Source organism: Dipodomys spectabilis, unplaced genomic scaffold (genome assembly GCF_019054845.1).
Source record: "Dipodomys spectabilis isolate Male_0828 unplaced genomic scaffold, ASM1905484v1 ptg000267l, whole genome shotgun sequence".
In the NCBI taxonomy this organism is placed as follows: Eukaryota; Metazoa; Chordata; class Mammalia; order Rodentia; family Heteromyidae; genus Dipodomys; species Dipodomys spectabilis.
In genome coordinates this window covers 2,730,649-2,739,828 of record NW_024870944.1, presented here as the reverse complement: position 1 = coordinate 2,739,828, position 9,180 = coordinate 2,730,649, and the positions used below count along the sequence as shown (strand labels likewise).

General features: G+C 42.0%; 1 pseudogene; it reads right to left on the bottom strand.

Annotated features, from left to right (window-relative positions):
• Nucleotides 1-2,762: 2,762 nt before the first annotated feature.
• Nucleotides 2,763-9,180, bottom strand: part of LOC122125921 — a 155,584-nt pseudogene continuing 149,166 nt past the window's right edge.

The following is a 9,180-nucleotide window of genomic DNA, read 5'->3' as shown; positions in this document are numbered from 1 at the left end:
GACTTGCATGGTTCACTTTCATCAATGTCCAGTACAGCCAGAGGGCTCTGGTGCTGCATTTTTTGCACCCACTTCCCACTAATTCTGTGCCCTTCCCCCATCTTCCCTGTATATTAGGTGAAGAATACAGATTCATCAGAAAATGAAAAGACAAATTAAGAAAAGTTCCTTTGTTTCCTTATCATTGCAATTCAATTCTCTCTCTCTCTCTCTCTCTCTCTCTCTCTCTCTCTCTCTCTCTCTCTCCTATATATATATATATATATATATATATATATATATATATATATATATATATATATATAGTATTATATACAAAAGGTGCTTGGGTATTACAACTTTGTGATTTTCTCCAAATGCTTCCTCTTCTGTTCTTACTGTAAATGATGCCTAGAGTCCTGTACAGTATGTCATATCCCATTGTGTTTTAAACCTTTCTTCCACATATCAGGGGAACAGGTACCATTTGTCAATTTGATGTTCTCTTAACTTTCTTAACATGATTTATTCTAGTGTCTCCATTTCCCTGCAAATGACATTATTTTATCCTTTCTAATGGCTCTGTAAAATTTCATTGTATATAGATGGCATAATTATTGGTTCCATTCATTTATTGTGGGGCATCTGGGTTGTATACATTTCTTGTCACTGTGAATTGAGCAGCAAGGAACATGGTTGTACAAATGTCCTTGCCATTTTCTAATTTCTCCACTTCCCCACCAACATTTGTTGTCTAATTCAAGATATTTGGATAAGATGGTATCTCAGGATTACTTTGATTTATATTTTCTTTATGGCCAGGGATGATGAACCTTTTCCTGATATGTTTCTTTGCTATTCTTACCTCTTCTTATGAGAAGTCTCTCCTTAGCTCCTCTGCCCATTTGGTGATTGGTGTATTAGTTTGCGGAGGAGTTGTTCCTTGAGATCCATGTATACATTGAAAATTAGCCCTTTGTCTGATGTATTGCAGGTAAATATCTTTTCCCAATTTGTTGGCTGTATTTTTAATTTAGTGGCTATGTCTCTAGCCTGTGTAGGTTTTTTCTTTGGTGTAGTCCCATTTGTTGGGTCTCTTTCCTATCTATTATGCCCCTGGGATTCTATTCAGGAAGTTCCTGCCAGTACCTATAAGTTCTTTTTTTAATTATTATTTTAATGGTAAAAACTTTATTTACTTTTATAAATACATCGCAAGACAAAACTTTTCAAAAAATACTTTCCCCCCCCAAAAAATTAAAAAAATAAAGGAAAGCTCGTAATAAGTAGGCAGACTGTCTTGAGGCCTCTTTTTGTTCTTTTTTTTTTTTTTTTGTCGGTTGTGGGGCTTGAACTCTGGGCCTGGGCGCTGTCCCTCAGCTCTTCAGCTCAAGGCGAGCGCTCTACCACTTGAGCTACAGCGCCACTTCCGGTTTTCTGGTGGTTTATTGGAGATAGGAGTCTCACGGTCTCTCCTGCCCGGGCTGGCTTTGAACCGCGATCCTCAGATCTCAGCCTCCTGAGTAGCTAGGATTACAGGCGTGAGCCACCAGCGCCCGGCCTCTTTTTGTTCTTAAGGAGAGCTCTCTGCAGTGTAGGACAGGACAATCGCCACACACCCAACGCTGCCATAGGTTTGGCCTTGGGGAGAGAAAAGCCCAGCCTGGACTGAGTGTCCTCTCCTGGTCACGGCCATAGTGACACCTTCCAGTATCTAACACTGTCTAGGATTATCTAGTATGGATCCTATTATAGTTGGGCTATGCTGTATACAATGTGAACTATTGAGAACATATAACTCTCTCTGCATATATGTGTGAATTGTAAAGTATAAGTTGGACTCCAAGTTCAACAAACACAAGTTATTCTCTATGTGCTCCCAGTGTCCCTATGAGGCTTCTCAACAAGCTGTTCATCTTTCCTGTTTAGATAACATTAAACACCATTGTTTTGTTAGGTCAAGAATAAAGATGAGGGGTGAAAATAAACCTTTGCCTTTAAATAGTTTATTATCCTCAACCCCAAACTAGGAGTTAAATTAGAAAACATTTTGTTGTTGTTGTTGTTGTCTCCAGAGCGATTACTCCATTACTGGTGAAGTGTGGGGTATACTCCCAGCCTCCTCCATGCCCTGCTGGACCACAGCCAAGGCCACCCTGGGCCTTCCACTGGGCTCCATCCTTGAAAAGCTGCCTAATGGAGGGAAGTCAGAAAGATCTGCATTTACAAGTTTCCCAAAATGTGCTAGAAATTTTTTGGTCAGTTTTATAGAACTTTCTTGGTCAGATATATTCCAACCTCAATGTCTCCAGTATTTTCCAAGCAGATCAAGTCACTTGCAGATAATGAAGAAGCTTTGTGGCCCAGGGGTCCATGCCTTGGAATCAGATAGTTCCAAGAGGGCCAGGGGTCTCATGTATGGTAGAGATGTCCTGTCCAGGTGACTGGAGTTTCTGACTTTCCTGTTCTCCATGAGGCCTGAGCAGGGCGGAGGGCAAAGAGGTGTCTTCTACAATAGCCACTGAAGTGAGGGAGGCAGAAGGTCAGCTGTTCCAATGGGCAGATGTGGAGAGGATTCTAGAAGGGGATCAAATCGGATGCTTTGGGCAGGAGTATCAGTTATTTTTACAGAAAGCAACAGAGAAATTAATTTTCTTTTCTGACTACTGAAAAGTGGAAAGATGCTCAAGTTTACCATTTAAAGGAACAATAGACATTTCAAAAATCTCTGTCTAAACTTTGGTTTTCTAAAAAAATAACACACACACAAAACCAAGTCATCACAAAAAGAAATATAAGTTGAGGCTGTAGGCAGGTGCTGTTCTGTCCGTGGCAGTCTTTTGTGCAAAGTAAGGCGTATTGGAGCTCCAATTTAACTGATGCAGTGGGGTTTACTGCCTCTGCATGCCGAGGCAGTGCACGTCATCAGTGCCCTTGCTCTTGAAGCCTGAGAGGGGCTGACCATACTTGTCCACGCACCAGCAGAAGTCCCGCTTTCTGCCTTTGGAGTGGCTACACTGCTTCTTCTTATAAAATCCTTTCGTGTCCCAGTTGGGGATGTGCACACCCCTGGGACTCAGCACATTGAGGAACTTCAGGTGATTCAGGGTGTCTTCCATCTCTCTAAGGCAGGGACCATATTCTGTCTCCCGTTTGGACTCCGAGGAGAAGGTCTGGGTGTCCATGCTCTGGGACTCATAGTCAACTTTATAGCGCTGGTTGTCCTTCGCGTGACCTTTCTTGATGGTGTCCAGCTTTGCGTGAATGGAATGGAACTTGGAGTCAGGCACCCTATGTGTGCTGGGCAGGGCATGGCTCTCCACGCTCCCTGTGCCTCGATCCTTCTCCGACTCACTAGTATTTCCTGAGGCGGAGGGCACCAGCAGCAGGTAAGCCTCAGCTGGCCGGGATGCTGGCATTGGGGGAGAACCTGCAGCCGTCCAGTAGCGCCTGCAGTGGGCACGGCTTGCCCAGTGGCAGCTGGCAGCTGAGCCCCTAGCTGCAGCTGCAGCGTTCGGTGTAGACACCGCACGGCTGGCCCTTGCGCAGAGCACATATCAGGCAGCAGGCATAGCCTGGCTCGGGCACCAGATCGGCACACCCCTGCACTGAGCCAGCGCTTTGGCATCACAGGGCTCTCAGCGTAAGATGGGACCCTCGTCACCGGCGGCCTGAGGAACAGAGCCAGGGCGGTGAGCAGAGCTGCCCAGAGTGCGGGGCGCCGCTCGATGCATGGCGCCTGTCGCAGGGGCCAACTGGAGTAAGCGGTTACTGGGTCTAGGCAGGCGGTGTGAGATTGCAGGATCTGGAGCACAACTACTGGTGCTCGGCGTGCAGCTGCCCAGCTCACACCTCAATACCTATAAGTTCTAATATCACCCTTTTTCTGTGTTATAGTAGTTTGGCTGATTTTAATATAGTTAATCTATTTTGAGTTGATGTTAGTGCAAGCAGAGATCCACTTCTAGTTTTCTGCCTGTGGATGTCCAGTTTTCCCAACACCAATAGTTGAAGAGGCTATGATGTGTGTATATGTGTGTGTGTGTGTGTCTGTGTGTGTGTGTGTGTGTATGTCTGTGTGTCTGTGTGTGTTGGTCGTGGGGCTTGAACTCTGGGCCTCGGAGCTACCCCTTTGCATTTCATCTCCAGGCTAGTACTTGAACCACAGTTCCACTTCCCATTTTCTTCAGGTTTATTGGAGCTAAGAGTCTCATGGACTTCCCTGGCCCTGCTGGCTTTCAACAACCATCCTCAGATCTCAGCCTTCTGAGTAGCTAGATTAAAGGCATGAGCCACAGGCACCCAGCAAGGCTATGTTTTTTCCACATTACATCTTTCGCTCTTTTGTCGAATATCAGATGATTGTAAGTATGTAGTTTTATTTCTGGGTCTTTTCATCTTTTCTAATACGTTTTTTATTGTAAAAATAATGTACAAAGAATTACAGTTACATAAAGTAGGTAATGAGTTCATGTCCTCTCAAGCATTGTTACTTCCTCCTTTGTTTTTCCCCTATTATCCCTACCCTTCCACCTCCACAACTACTCCTTTCCATCCCACCTCCCCACTCCCTGCATAAATTGTAAAGTTCGTTTTTGAACATAGTGTCTTGATCTCATTGTTAAAATGGGTCAAACTGTATCCCTAGTTAAGCATTTGTTTTTTCCCTTCTCCCCCCAAAGCTAGAGAAATGTATATACAAGATACAGGGCATCGACATCAAAAAAAAAAAAAAAACACACACATAACATAGGTTACAAGATTGGGTCGAAGAATGATGATTGTTGACTTAATTTGATAAGTATTCTATAGCTTTTAATGGTAAGCCTTATTAACTCAAAGGGGGAGCAAAATCATTCAGAATAGTGGAATGTGGCTACCACTCATTTGATGTGTGTGGATAGATCATGATTAATCAAAATATATCTATTAATTCCCAGTGGTAGACTGCTATGCTAACTGGGAAGAGACTTTGTTAATGCCAGGCATTTGAATACTGGTAATGAAGCAGAATATGAGGGGAGAGCATTTGCTAAGGATGTAACTTCCTAGGCTCATACTAAATACATTGAAGTAGAATGCTAAGTGCTGATCGACTGAGCACCAAATTTTATTTGTTGACTTCTTTGTTTTGTGAAGTCCAGGGATTTGAACCTAGAGCCTGGGTGCTGTCCCTTAATTTTTTATCAAGGCTAGTGCTCTACCAGTTGAACACAGCTTCATGTCCATAATTTTGGTGTTTAATTGGAGATCAGTCTTTCCAAATTTCCTCTTTGGGCTTGCTTCAAACCTGATCCTCAGGTATCAGCCTCCCGAGTAGCTAGCATTCCAGTTGTGAGCCACCAGAGCCTGGCTAGAATCACATTTTAAAAGTATATAGGTGAATCAGATGTGTCTAGGTACTATTTGAGCACTTTGGTTCCAGTGGGTCATGTCAGATTTAGAATAACATCAGAATTTTTCTCCTTGTAACTCGCAGCATCCAATATCTATATAATTTATTCTGATCTTCATGTCTGATCTTTTTTTCTTCGTTGTACCTTTTTTTTCTTACTTCACAAGCAAGCACGTCAGTGATGTTTTCCTTTTCTGAAGCAAGTTACGTCCTTTCCCATCACTGAGGGATGTAGTTGCTGCTCTTACTGCCTGGAGTATCTGCTTCTAGTTAATTGCATGGATGATGACTCTCAGGTTAACTATCTCCTCCTCAGGGATATCTCCTCACATACCCGCTGTGAAATTGTTGCCACAAAACTACCAATGTCATGTCTCTGATTTACAAAAATTATCATTATGATTTCTGGTTTTCTTTTCAGCATGAAATTGATGAGGAGAGAGCAACATTCACTTGTTTCTCCAACACCTATAATAGTGCCTGGTCCTTAGTGCTCAGGAGCCTTGCATGGGGATCAGCCTTCTCCAGCTCAATTTATCCTAGATTCTGGTCAGGACAGCTCTTGAAGCTGATATCTGTTGGCTAGCAGTCATTCCCTGTCATTCTTTGTGCCTTTCTGTGTTGCTGAGTCCACTTCAGAGAAAGATCAGTGCCTGACACCTATTTGCTGTTATGGAAAGATGGCTATGACACCATACAAGTTATGGGCATTGTTTTGTGAAGCTGTGTGCGGAGACGCATCCCCACAGAAGTTCTCAAAGGCAAGTGTCTCCCATGCCCAGGAGTGCATTCCACAACTCAGCATCCAAACTATCACCTACTCCCTAATGCACTCAGTGTATATTCCCATTTCCATTAAAAAAAGAAAAATCAAGATATGCCTTTCATGATTTGTCATTGAATTACTGAAACAAAGTATATAATTTGGGGGCTGGAAAGGTGGCTCAGTGGTAGAGTGCTTGCCTTGCATGCATGAGGCTCTGGGTTCGATTCCTCAGAACCACATAAGCAAAAAGAAAATAAGCTAGAAGTGGCCCTGTAGCTCAAGTGGTAGAGCACTAGCCTTGAGCTGAAGAGTTGAGGGATAGCACTCAGGCCCAGAGTTCAAGCTGACAACTGGGCACCCCCCAAAAGTATATAATTTTATGTATTTGTAAGTCTTTGTCCATCTCTCTTGAGCCCTTGACATATTTCTATGTGTTTGCAGCTTGGGAAGGGAAATAAGGTTTAATTCAGGATAGTCAAAAACATTTTGGGAGGGAATGCCAACTTTCCATCTGATGTTCTACAGATGTCCATCTTGGCACAGGAACTGAGTAGACTGTCATAGCATAAGAGGCTTGTCCTGACTTCTACAGACTTTCCTCTGGGGTCACAGAGTGTGATCCAACTGCATACATGTCGCTTGGCTACACTCGAGGGACCAGGTCTCCTCTGAAAATCTAATGGCATGGGAGTAAGAGAAACTAAAACTCAGAACTCAGCTTCCCACATCACTAGGATTACAGGCCTGAGTCTCATATACTAACTCATAACCGCCTTTTTATACATCGTGTAGCCTGTTTCATTATATTCACCTCATAGACAGATATACAAATATATGTTTATATTTATTCATCTATTTATAATCAGTGTTATATCTAGAAACACAAAAATATGTATTCATATAATTATAATCAAAGTTATATTACCGCTTTCCCCAATAATGTTTTACACAAATATTATGTGAAAAAAATACTTAAGATTGAAAAAGTTAAAAGCCCTTGTAGTATGAAAAATCATATTCGATCTTATACATCATATAATATACTATATAAAATGTAATGAATATAACATGTATTTCCATATAACTGATTTAATTGCTTCCTGATTTTGTTTGTCCATCTATGTAAACCTTCTTTCTTCTATTGATGATGGCTTATACTTTCCAGTGTCGATATTTCTTATGTATTTTGTCAAATATATTCAGCCCTAAGTAGAATTTTTATGTTAATGGAGCCAATTTTTTCTTCAATATTTCCCAAAGCACAATGAATATGTACACAGACTTGAGCTCACTGTTGGAAGAAAGTCCCACATACCAGTATAAGTATTGTAGCATATGTCCCAATTGACAGAACAGCTTTCTAGGTCATCTGATCTGGTATGTCCTAGATCTGTTGTAGCCACCTTATCACCACATGCAGGCATGGCCTGGCTTCCTTGCAACTCCCTGTGCATTTAACCATTCCCTTTATATCCAGTAGGCTCTCTTGTTCATCCCCCTGTCACTCTGTTTTCCCACACACAAAACACATGTGCATGGTGCTTTACATTGTAGGTTGAAAAAGAAAAACACATTTAAGGCTCATGAATTGTATAACATAACATAAACATTGACATTTTAATAACGTTACAAAAATAACTAGAATGATCATTTTACAACAATCAGGACCAAAAAGAAATATAAAGATTTTCTAAATAAGGACGGAAGCAATCTCTAAATCTGGATTGTCTTCTAAGTTGCCTTCAGACACAAATTCTGCCTCGGAGTCCTCAAAATGATCTACTTCCTCATTAAAGGCAGTATTTTCTTCCTGAGTCTAGGGAGGGACAGATCTTATTTCTCAACTGGAAATTGGATCCCCAGCAGAAGGACAGATTAGTCTGGATATTCTGTCAGAACAGATTCCCTTTCCTCAACTGAATCTAGACTTTGGACCTAACTTATTGGTTTTCCTGAACATAGACTGGGGTCATTTTCCATTAGCACATATTTACCCTGCACTCCAAGACCAAAACATTTTTTACTGGTTTGGATGTGATCTAGGTGAATTGTGAACATCAATGGAAGACATTCTGGATCATCTTCTTCCTTGGTGGTATGTGCAGGTACACCTACATAACATGTGGAGTTCAGAACCAGTGGGATGTCCACAGGACTCAAAACCTAGTTGGGTCTTTCTACACATTGAAAAAAGCCTCTATGTTCACATGCTTTCTGGAGTCCAGTGTTGGCTTCCAATCTCCATCAGTCACCATAGGCGACATTACTGATGGGTTCTTTATCTGGAGTTCAGCAGGAAGTTCTCTACAGTGACACAAACATAAGAATGGAAACAGGTACAGGAGTCTTAGAGTACACTCTAGAAGTTAAAGTGTGACTAAACTTCTATGAGGATTTAGTAGGAGAAGCTGTAGAACTTGAGTTTGGACTGAACACTGATGAGAAGGTAGGGTGTTTCTAATGAGTGGTTATGTCCAAGTTCTTTTAAAAAGGGAACAGACATTACCCGGCATAGAACATCCATAAAAGGACATTTTGCCAAGCTGGGTAGTACAAAGGGCTCTTGGCCAAGCAGGCCCATCCCTTGAGACCTAGGATCTATCCCTACTCACAAGCTCTAAGGCATCTAAACAAGGATTATTTACTCTTTTTCTTGGTCTCACAGGCCATGCGTTGCTCCAGCTGGTCCAGAAGAATATGTAAGCAGAACAGCAAGTCTGAAGAGGGCATGTTGAGCTTGTCATACTGTGTAAGTTTTTTCAGGATGTCAAGTTTCTTGTGCTCATAAAAATCATCAGGGTAGATGTCCATCCAAATAGTTAAGATGGAACAATCGATGCTGTGGGCATATTGGTGACAAGGAAAATGAGAGTCTGCTATCTCCATCCTGAGCCTTCTACTATAGACCCTTTCTGGCAGGACTAGAATGTTGGGAAGTGGGAAGAGACTCCTGGAAGCAGAATGCTCCTCACAACCCACTTCTAGAAATTTCTAATACAATACTCCAAAATTCTCCCTGTGATGGGCAGAGAAAGTTGTT